Raw genomic sequence first — 10,645 nt, forward strand, 5'->3', positions numbered from 1 at the left:
AAGGAGAGGTCGCTATGGGTCAGATCCGACTCGACGGCAGTGAGTTGTTTTTTTTGTTTTGTTTTGTTTTTTGATAAATCCTCTCTCATTTCTCTCAGGAATTCTGATCTGAATGCAGTGATGGAAGTAGTAGTGATGATAGAGAAGAAAAGGGAGGTAGGAAGTAAAAGGAAGGGAGAGAAAAAGAGAGAAAGACAAAGCTATATAAATGTGGACATAAAAATTTTGGTGTAGCACAAGTCTCTGTCCTTAGACATCATCTCTATCTCCAGTCTCTCCCAAGTGATGTCGTCTAGGCACATGCCATTATGTACCATGTGTATCTCCAGCCCTGATCAACTTCTCCTCAGAACTCTGGTTTGTATGTCCAACTGCCTCCTTCACATCTCTATTTCAGTATGTAACAGACATCCCAAACATAACATGGCATAAACAAAATGCGATTCCTTCAGCTCCTGGATTCCCTATTACAGCAAATATAACAATCATTCCAAACCCAGGAATCATTTCTCATCTCCCACATCCATTCCAACATGAGTTCTAGCTGCCCTATCTCCTAAATATATCCTCAATCTGGACACACTTAACTCCCTCTTCACTGTTAAAATTGTATTTCAAGTTACCATCATCTTTCACCTGGAATTCCTATTGCCTTTTTAGTTACCATCCTTGTTCACTTAGACTTCATTAGCCACACAAAGATTGTTAACTGCCACAGGTTTGGTCCCCAACTCATGGAGACCCCATGAATGTAGAGTAGAACTGCTCCATAGGGTTTTCTTGGCTGTAATCTTTATGGAAGCAGTTCACTAGGACTTTTCTTCCATGGAGCTGAAGGGTGGGTTTGAACTGCCAACCTCTGGGTTAGCGGTCAGCAGATTGCAGTTTGTGCCACCTGGGCTCCTACACGAAGACTAGAGTGATTGTTTAACATGTAAATTGGACATCATTCTCTGACTTAACCGGTTACCAAAGCACACACCAACTCATGGTGACCTCATGTATGTTGGAGTAGAACCGTGCTCCATAGGGCTTTCAGTGGCTGAATTTTCAGAAGTAGATCACCAGGCCTTTCTTCTGAGACATGTCTGGGTGGACGAGAACATCCAATCTTTCAGTTAGCAGCTAAGTTCATTAACCATTTGCACCACCATCTTTGACTTAGAACCCTTCAATGGCTTCCATTAACATAAAAATATAATCGAGACTCCTTATGTTGGTCTAACCAATGGAAAATGGCAAAGGTGATGAGATAGTCATCTTCCCCCTTTCTTCTTTATGTAGAACAATCCAGCCTCATTGATTTTTTGACTCTTTGTTTGTCTAGTTCTCTCCCATATCAGAGGGTCTCACTTGCTATTCCCTCTACCTCTACTCCCATTTTGTTGTGTTGTTGTTGTTATGTGCCATCAAGTTGGACCCAACTCATAGCGACCCCTACTTGGGTTTCCAAGGTGGTATTGCTACGGAAGTATATTGGCCAACCTTGCTTCCAAGGAGTGGCTTGTGGGTTTGAACCACCAGCCTTCTGGTTAGCAGTCAAGTGCCCTTAGGCACTATGCTACCACAGCATACCCTTTTCTCTGCATGGATAACTTATTCTCACCATTCAGCCCTGTGTTTAAACATTACCTTGTCTGAGAAGTCTTTGGTTATCCTATATAGAGTCATTGAATCAATATATCTCATTCCCCAACTTATTTTCATCATGTTTTTTGTTGTTGTTTTTGTTATGTGCCATGGAGTTGGACCCGGCTCATAGCGACCCCTCCTTGGGTTTCTGAGGCAGTATCACTACGGAAGTAGATTGCCACATCTTCTTTCCAAGGAGTGGCTGGTGGGTTTGAACTGCCAGCCTTCTGGTTAGCAGGGTTGTTAGTTACCATCAAGTCTGTTCTGACTCATAGCAACCCCATGAACAACAGAAGTAAACACTGCCCAGCCCTGCGTCAACCTCATAATCATTGCTATGTCTGAGGCCATTGTTGCAAGCATTGTATCAATCCATCTCATTGGGGGTCTTCCTCTTTTTCACCTTTCACTTTTTCACTTTACCAAGCATGATGTCCTTCTCCAGGGACTCGTCCCTTGAGATAACATGCCCAGAGTACCTGAGACAATGTCTCACCATGCTCACTTTCAAAGAACATTCTGGCTGTACTTCTCCAAGACAGATTTGTTCATTCATCTGGCAACAACATAATTCAAAGGCATCAGTTCTTCTTTGGTCTTCCTTATTCATTGTCCAGCTCTTGCATGTATATCAGGCAATTGAAAACACCATGGCTTAGGTCATGCACACACCTTAGTTCTCAAGGTGACATCTTAACTCTTATAAAAATCTGTACTTATCTCATTTACCTTTTTGCTGTCTGTTCCCTGTGCAGACTACCAGAGCATAGTCTTCATTCACCTCATTCTCTGTTCTATTCCCAGCACTTAAAAGGGTGCCTCATACCTAAAAGGTGTCCAGTAACATTATGCTGAATAAACACATGGGAAAAACTAAAACAACATAATAAATATGGGAGGTAGAGTGAAGAACAACTGCTAGGTAGAGATTTTGTAAATTGTGTTGTCACATGATACTCCCCAAATTGTTCACAGTTGTTCCTTTTTCTGTGTTCAAATTTGTGGCCATTTTGCAATTTCTACAGTTATGGAGCAAAAAACACCATGGCATAAGCCACAATTTATGTAGTTGTTGCTATAAAACATTATGTCCGTGATAGGTATTAAAAATGTTCTTCACCTCTTTGCGAAGCTGGGGAAGCTTGTGCTTGCTCGTGTTCTACCCCTCTGCATCCATGCTAAGCCTGAGAGTTACTTTTCTACCACCTGCCTATACGACTGAGTAGATCTAACTCTAGGCCTTTCTCTTTCTCTGCCAGTGCTACCTCAAAGGAGCTAACACTTTGGCTTTGGTCTGTGTACTAAGTTATGCCATGAACTGCCCCACTCCACTTAAGTAACCTTATCCTCCACTGTCCCTCCAGAGCAAGTACACAGGAAACACTCGCCAACTAGATTGAAACGTTGCTATAAAACGTGTGTAAGCAGAAGGAAGAGCCTCTTGGTGGACTGCAATATACACAAATAGGAGAGATAAGGATGAAGGGGAGTGAGATCCAAGACTTCTTTATCACACTTAGGAAATAAGGGAGTTTGCCTTCTATGGCCATCTTCATTTATTCCCTGCTGGGACAAGCCTTGCCCCTATTGGTTTGGCAGCCAGAGTCCTTATGAGGTGCCTCAATATGGTTGAAGTGTCCCAAATTTATTCCACCTTTTCCACCCCTTTACTGTCATGAAGAACTCACAGTTCATACACCATCTCCACCCCCTTTTAACCCTTCCAAGTAGGAGCTCTGGTAGCGTAGTGCCCAAGGCACTTGACTGCTAACCAGAAGGCTGGTGGTTCAAACCTTAGGCACTATGCTACCAGAGCTCCATAGGGCTAGGTGGGCCTTTTGACAACTGTTCTCAAACTGCATCACATAGATGATTGTATCTACAATGCAGACTACAGTGCAGCCCTACACTGTAACCTGGGCTCCATTCTCCTTTTGATTGCTGTTAATTTTACAGCTAGTAGCAAACCTGGTTTTTGGGGTGGGGTGGGGAAAATCTCTTGAAATAATTCAACATATCCTTAGGAGCACCTTCCAAAATAAAAGTACCAAAGTATAAAGTAAGGGACAGAAAAAAACCAGAAAGAAGAGATCAATAACTCACTACTTGGATTTTAAACTCACTGCCAGTGAGTTGGATCCAACTCATAGCGACCCCTCCTTGGGTTCCCGAGGCAGTATCTCTACAGAAGTAGATTGCCCAGTCTTCCATCTGAGGAGTGGCTGGTAGGTTTGAACAGCCAGCCTTCTGGTTAGCAGTCAAATGCCTTAGGCACTACGCCATTTTAAGAAGCTTCATTCACATTTGATGGTAAATAGCAACACTACCACAGGAAATGAACACAGTAGGGACTGAATTTGTTATATTGACTTCTCTGCAATAAGATGGTAAATAGATATCTTAAAGCAGATAGCATGCATGTTGTGTGGTTTTTAGCAAACCATGCAGCTTCCTCGCCCTCTGAGCACTGTGCGTGTTATATGCATGTGTGTGGTACTTCTGTGGGTACATTACATGCAAAAAATACAGCAGATAGCTAGATTTATATCTCGTTTATACATTCATATCTCATTTGGTGTCAATAATCCTGCAGGGTAAGTACTATTATTTGCTACTTACAGAGGAGGAAATTGAGAGTTAGAGCTGTTAATTTCTTTTCCAATCCTTCACAGCTAGTAAATTGCAGAGTCATGTTTCCAATCTGTCTGTTTTGCTTCAAAGTTTGTGCTCTTTCAACTATACTATACTGCCTCAATAAAGCATAGTGGAATATCTCTGAGGTGGAGGAATATATATTTAAAAGAAAAAAAAATGGGTTTTAACGTTCTAAGACAAATCTCTTTCCTCCAGATTCCTCAGAAATGAGACACGGGTGTATATCCTGGCACAGTTTGCCCATTGCTTGGTTCTAAACTTGTCAAACCTTCCTCCACAAATCACCTTTACCATAACCAATTCCTTCCCGATTCCACTCCGAATGTCAAGGGTTTGGGACAATGAAGTAAGTAAGGGTTTTGCTCTGATAACAATGAGAGAACATATGGAACTCATCATAAAAAAAGTACTGTTTCAGATCCATCCAGAGGAATTTAGTTGCTGAAGTAGCACAAAGACCTTGCTATAAGGTTATTTTTTCTATAAGAAAGAATCGCATGGCCCCAAGGACTAGGCTTGAGTGAGACTCCGGAGGATATTACGATTTCATTAAAAAAAAAATGTTTTATAGTCTTATAACTTTCCAACCTTCACAAACAAAAATTCATTTCTAGCTGAAACTTGATGTCATTCTTTTCTAGCTGGAATGTGAAGATTTGAGGAATGGGTGAAAGAAATTTATTGAGTTGTTAAAAATATATGATCCAGGTCTTGTCTGGTTCTCACCTCCCTGGCTCATAAACACAGTCGCTCTTTTTCATGCTTCATTTCTGTCAATCACAGTGACAGGCTTGTGGAATTCCCTTCTTCTCCAGCGTTCCCAAACAAAAGTCAAATAAACAAAATAATATTTTCATGCAAACTCCAGCATGCTGGTGAAGGTGAACTATTTTCCATTTCCAAGATATCTTGAGATCTGTTCTCAGGGTGGGGAGATTGGGGACGGCGATGGTATTCCTTAGCAGGGTCAGTGGTGAAGGTAGCATGAGGGTGTTCGTTAATTAGTGTGGGCCGGTGGAGAAGGTGAATGGGCAAAGATCTTCAGTAGTACGCTGGGCAAACATGCTCCTAGATGTTCTTGGCGCCTCTTTTCAGATGTGAATTCAGAAAACATTTCAAGAAGCAGCTTGGCAGAAATGTTTGTGCTTTGGGCATAGATGCTCAAAATGAAATAAAATGAAACTGAGCCAACTTAAACTCTACCAGCATAGCGTTAATACCCACCATTATCAACCAAACTGCTCTTGTGGTAGTCGTTTGGTATTTTGGAAGGCCAAATGTTAAAACCTACTGTTACTCATAAATATAACCTTATTGGAAAGACTCCATAACACAGGTTGACCAAAAAAATGGGAAGATGGAGGCAGGGGAAATGTACCTGCCCCTTCTCAGGATGTCTGCTCACTGTGGAAGATCTGAACAGTAATCTGTCATGGAACCCTGCCCTGTCCTGATCAGAGTGTATAAGCTGTATGTTATTGGAGTATACCCAGCTGCTGGATTCACTACAGTCCTTAACCCACTGCTACATAAGAGCCTAGTCAAGAAGTCAGCTGGATGTTCAGCAATTCACATCGGAACTGCAATTACTGATAAAAGTTCTGCTTTTCATACATGTATAACCTCTTTTACGACCCCCGTACCCTACCAGATTTCCTCAGAATCTGCATGATATATAGCAAACCAAATGTAGAGGTCAAAGGAAACCAAAGAAAGAGACACCAAGAACACAAGTGTAAACCCCACATAGACATACATAGTCAACTGAAGCCCTGCAAATAACCAAGGGCCTGTTTTAAATCATGGCTCTTTGACTTACTAGCTAAGTGAACTTGGGCTAGTTACTTTACCTCTCTGTGACTTAGTTTTCTCACCTGTAAAACTTTATAGTGGTATGAGGCTGAAATAAATGAACTCTTGTAAAGTGGTTAGAATAGTTTCTGAAATATAGCAAGTCTATCTAAGTGTTTGCTATTACAGTAAACTACAGCCCTTCAGTCTTTCTGAAGTAATGGGCACACAGAAGATAATGAAGTACAGGCCGATGAGCCTATACTTTAATGTACATTGTTGTCATCATTTGCATTACAACAAATAAAAATGACAGCCAGGCCCTTTATCAACGTGGTCTCCTTTATTTCAGAGAATATTATTTAACTTCCCTTCTTCTCTGCTCATCTTCTTTCCTACTTGTCATTTGAGATTTAACTAAATATGCATTCCTTAAACAGAATGGAAAGTATCCATTCAACCTTTGAAAAAATATTTCATTATTATTTTTAGTGAAAATATACACTGCAAAACACACTCCCATTCAACAATGTATACACATAGTGTTCAGTGACATTGGTTACATTTTTCACACTGTGTCAACATTCTCATTATTTTGTTTTCATTGTATTACTCCCATTAACTTAGCTTCATTGCCTTCCAAAACATCTTATCTATGCATTAGAGTAATCATTATTATTTTTAGTGAAAATATACACTGCAAAACACACTCCCATTCAACAATGTATACACATAGTGTTCAGTGACATTGGTTACATTGTTCACACTGTGTCAACATTCTCATTATTTTGTTTTCATTGTATTACTCCCATTAACTTAGCTTCATTGCCTTCCAAAACATCTTATCTATGCTTTAGAGTAATCATTGGACCTTTGGTCTTATCTAGATTTTTTTTTTTCCTAAAAGAATGCAGTGTTCAATGGTGACATTCTTTACTTTTTTAGCTAATCTGCTGTTTAGCTAAAAGGTGACTTCAGGGAATAGTTTCACTTCAATTAAAGCATATTTCAGGGCAATTGTCTTGGGGATTCCTCCAGTCTCAATGGGTCCAGTAAGTCTGAATTCTTTAAGAAGTTTAAGTTTTGTTCCACATTCTTCTCCTGTTCCATCAGGATCCATCCATTAGAACCCTGATCCATTCGATTTCTAATAAGCAGAGGCATGCAACAGTCCTTCAAGGCCCCAGCTGGGATACCCTGTCCCCCAGAAGCTTTCCCTGATGGCCTCAGGCCACACTGATTTCTACTTGTCCTGAACTTCTAGACTACTGCATTTTGTAGCACACCCTTAGCATTCACAATTGGTGAAATTGTCTCATGATTTTGATGGTAAGTCTTGCTTTTGTTCCCACAACAATTATAAGCTTTTCTAGAATTTGGAATAGAGCTGTTGGGCTTTCTATAACATCCAACCCAGAGATAAGCATGATAATAGGAGCTTCCCAGTTCCTGTGTTATGAATGACTGATGACTGATTTTTTTTTTTTCTCCAATTCACTCAACAAACAATTGGAAATTAAGCTGTTCTGTCTTATTTGAAACTAAAAATTGAAGTTCAGGGGGAAAAAAATACAGCACCAAAATAGTCTCACCATTCCAGAAAAATATTAGCTGTCAACCTTCTGAGATTATTTTATTTCCTTCCTTTTTTGACCAAACCATCAGATTATTAAAATGTCATTTTGCAGAGAACTGGACTGTTTCTTTCTTCAGCAATATCAATATAGAGACTTTGGCAGAAACACATTAGAAATCACTGTCACTTTGAACATGGGAGAACACTAGAACTGGGTATTGTTTTGACCACGTTAGAGAATCTAGAAAAGCTAAGAGTATCATGAACATAAAAGAAAGTAAAGACCACCTCCTTGCTTCAGTCAGGTGTTTCTTCTGTCTCTCACTCCTTCCTGGCACATTGTCAATTGCTTAGCCTGGATGATTCTTCCTTTGGATCACTGCTTTTCTAGGTCCATGGTTAGGGACACAGATAACAGACACAGTTACTGGAGGCTGACAGCAAAATAAAGGTAACAATGGGGTTTATTTCAAATAGCAAATCCTACATTTTGAATGAATAGCACCTTCATGGGGGAGGAGGGTGTGAGGCTTTTAATTGCATGCATCTAAAAAACTGTATTTACAAATACCTAAGACTGAGCAATCTACTTCAGTAGAGATACTGCCTGGGAAACCCAAGGAGGAGTCAAAATCTACTCAACGGCAGTGAGTTGTTTTTGTTTTTGTTTTTGTTTTGTTTTTTTTGGGATTTGAAGGTAAATGAATCACATTCTAGATGTTTCTATTCATACTATGTCAAATTACTGACCACTTTCCAAACAGTTTCTTTTTATTTCTTTAGAGATCAACAAATACATTGGGTTTTTTTCCTTTCTTTTTCTGGACTTCAAGTTCAACAATCCCAACAATGCAGAATGAAAGACATAGTATCACAAAGTTTTTATTTGTGCAGATTCCATAAGAAGCCAATTAGAAGTGTTCTTAGCCTTTCAAGTTGAGACACAATGGCATTTCCTTATTCTCATCCCCTGTCAAACTGGGTTCTATTCAGAAATTTCAGGATGCTACAAACAGCTTGCACTTGAGTACTAACATGAAGGTTGGTAGATCAAACCCCCTTAGTGGTGGCATGGAAGAAAGAGCTGGCAGTCTGCTTCTATAAAGACTATAGCCAAGAAAACCATATGGAGCATTTCTACTTTGTAACATATGGGGTTGCCATGAGTTGGAATTGACTCAGTGGCAATGGGGTTGGGTTTTTTTGGTTTATAATTCAGAGATTGTTCTACCCTTTTCTCCTGGAAATCTAGAATGAGAAGGAAATTGTGTATAGCAAAAACTATAGTACAACATATAGAAAAATAAGAAGATGCCATGTTTATTCATTTATTCATTCAGCAAATATTTACTGAGAACCTCTTATCTGCTAAAGGAGGTCTGGTAGTATACTGATTAAGGCATTTGGCTGCTAACCAAAAGGTCAGTGGTTCACACCCACCAGCTTCTCCATGGAAGAAAGATGGGGCAGTCTGCTTCCATAAAGATTTACAGCCTTGGAAACCCAATGGGGGTCACAATGAGTTGGAATTGACTTGATGGCAGTGGGTTTGGTTTTAGTTTTACTATCTGCTAAGAACAGTCAGAAATAAAATGGTGAACAAGAGGGACATGGTCCTTACTCAAAGTCCGGTGAAGGAGACAGATCACAATAGACATTTACTGTACAGTACTGTGGATGCAGTGACCGAAAAAAAGATAAGATGCTATGAGATCACACAGGAAGGGCACCCAACTCACAACCTAAATAATAAGATGTAGTTGGGAAGACCTTCCCAGAAGAAATAACATGTTTTGGTTACCTAGTGTCACTCTGACAGGAATATACCACATATGGGAATGGTTTTAAGAAACAGGAGTTTATTCTCTTATAGTTTGGAGGCTTTAAATCTGAGTTCAGAGTGCCAGGCTTTAGGGGCTGGGTGAAAGCCCCTCAACCTTGGGCTTCAGCTCTGCCTCCTGCTTCTGGCCCACTGAAGCTAGAGGCTTTTCTTCACTCAGACAACTGCTGGCTGCTGAGGCTGCCAAGCCCAAGGTTGGCAAGTAAAAAGGCACAGTCCCGATGTTACAAAACCACATGGCAGGCCATTCATTCAAGTCTATTGAAAGTCCCAAGATTGGCAGGGCAGGGCAGGCTGTTGAACAATGACTTGGCTACATGTAGCGTTCAAGTATGCCATAAGCTAGAGACCTTCCTCAAAGCTGCTTCTTTTATGCTGGAAGCAGCCCACATCCCCAAAGCAGCTACTCAGCTACTCCAGTAGATTACACCATGGAACTGATTGCCAGTCTCACCATGGGGAATAACTACATCCAGCTGCCCAGCCACTCAACCAGGCCCTGCCAAGCTGACAACAACCTTAACTACCACATAGCATCTCAAGGAAAGACCTGAACTCTGAGTAGGAATTAATCAAATAAGAGTGATAGTAGGGGCTAGAAGGACAGACGATATATGAAAAGTATCAAATGGGTGAAAGGGTAATCCATTCAAGAATATGAAATGTGTTTGATAACTCTTTCCCACAGAAGGCTGTGGAAACAATGAGAGAGGAAGGGTGAAACTGGAGAGGTAAATATTCAACTCTTGAATTCTACCATAGCTAGCTTGTTTCCAGGGTTTGAGGCACATGAGCACCAATTCTATTCATTGTCTTGCAATATTAGTATTTAAGACACAAAAGTCTAGTACACCTTCAATAATATCTTGCCTAAGTTTCTCGTTTCCCATCTTCCCGAATTCTGCTATGTAAAGGGAAAAATCTCCCAATCCACCATCTAGGAATACCCTCAGACATTTTGTCCAAGATGAAAGGAAAATGATCTCTAGTCTATAATACACTTAGGATTCTCTCTCTCAGTTCCTGTTTCTTGTATGAAAGACATGTTCCTTATAGAGTACTAGGTATCAGGGAAGGAGCTCTGGTGGCGAAGTGCCTAAGGCATTTGACTGCTAACCAGAAGACTGGTGGTTCAAACCCACCAGCCACTC

This window comes from Orycteropus afer, unplaced genomic scaffold (genome assembly GCF_000298275.1).
Source record: "Orycteropus afer afer isolate SDZICR_OR568_19922 unplaced genomic scaffold, OryAfe1.0 scaffold00253, whole genome shotgun sequence".
In the NCBI taxonomy this organism is placed as follows: domain Eukaryota; kingdom Metazoa; phylum Chordata; class Mammalia; order Tubulidentata; family Orycteropodidae; genus Orycteropus; species Orycteropus afer.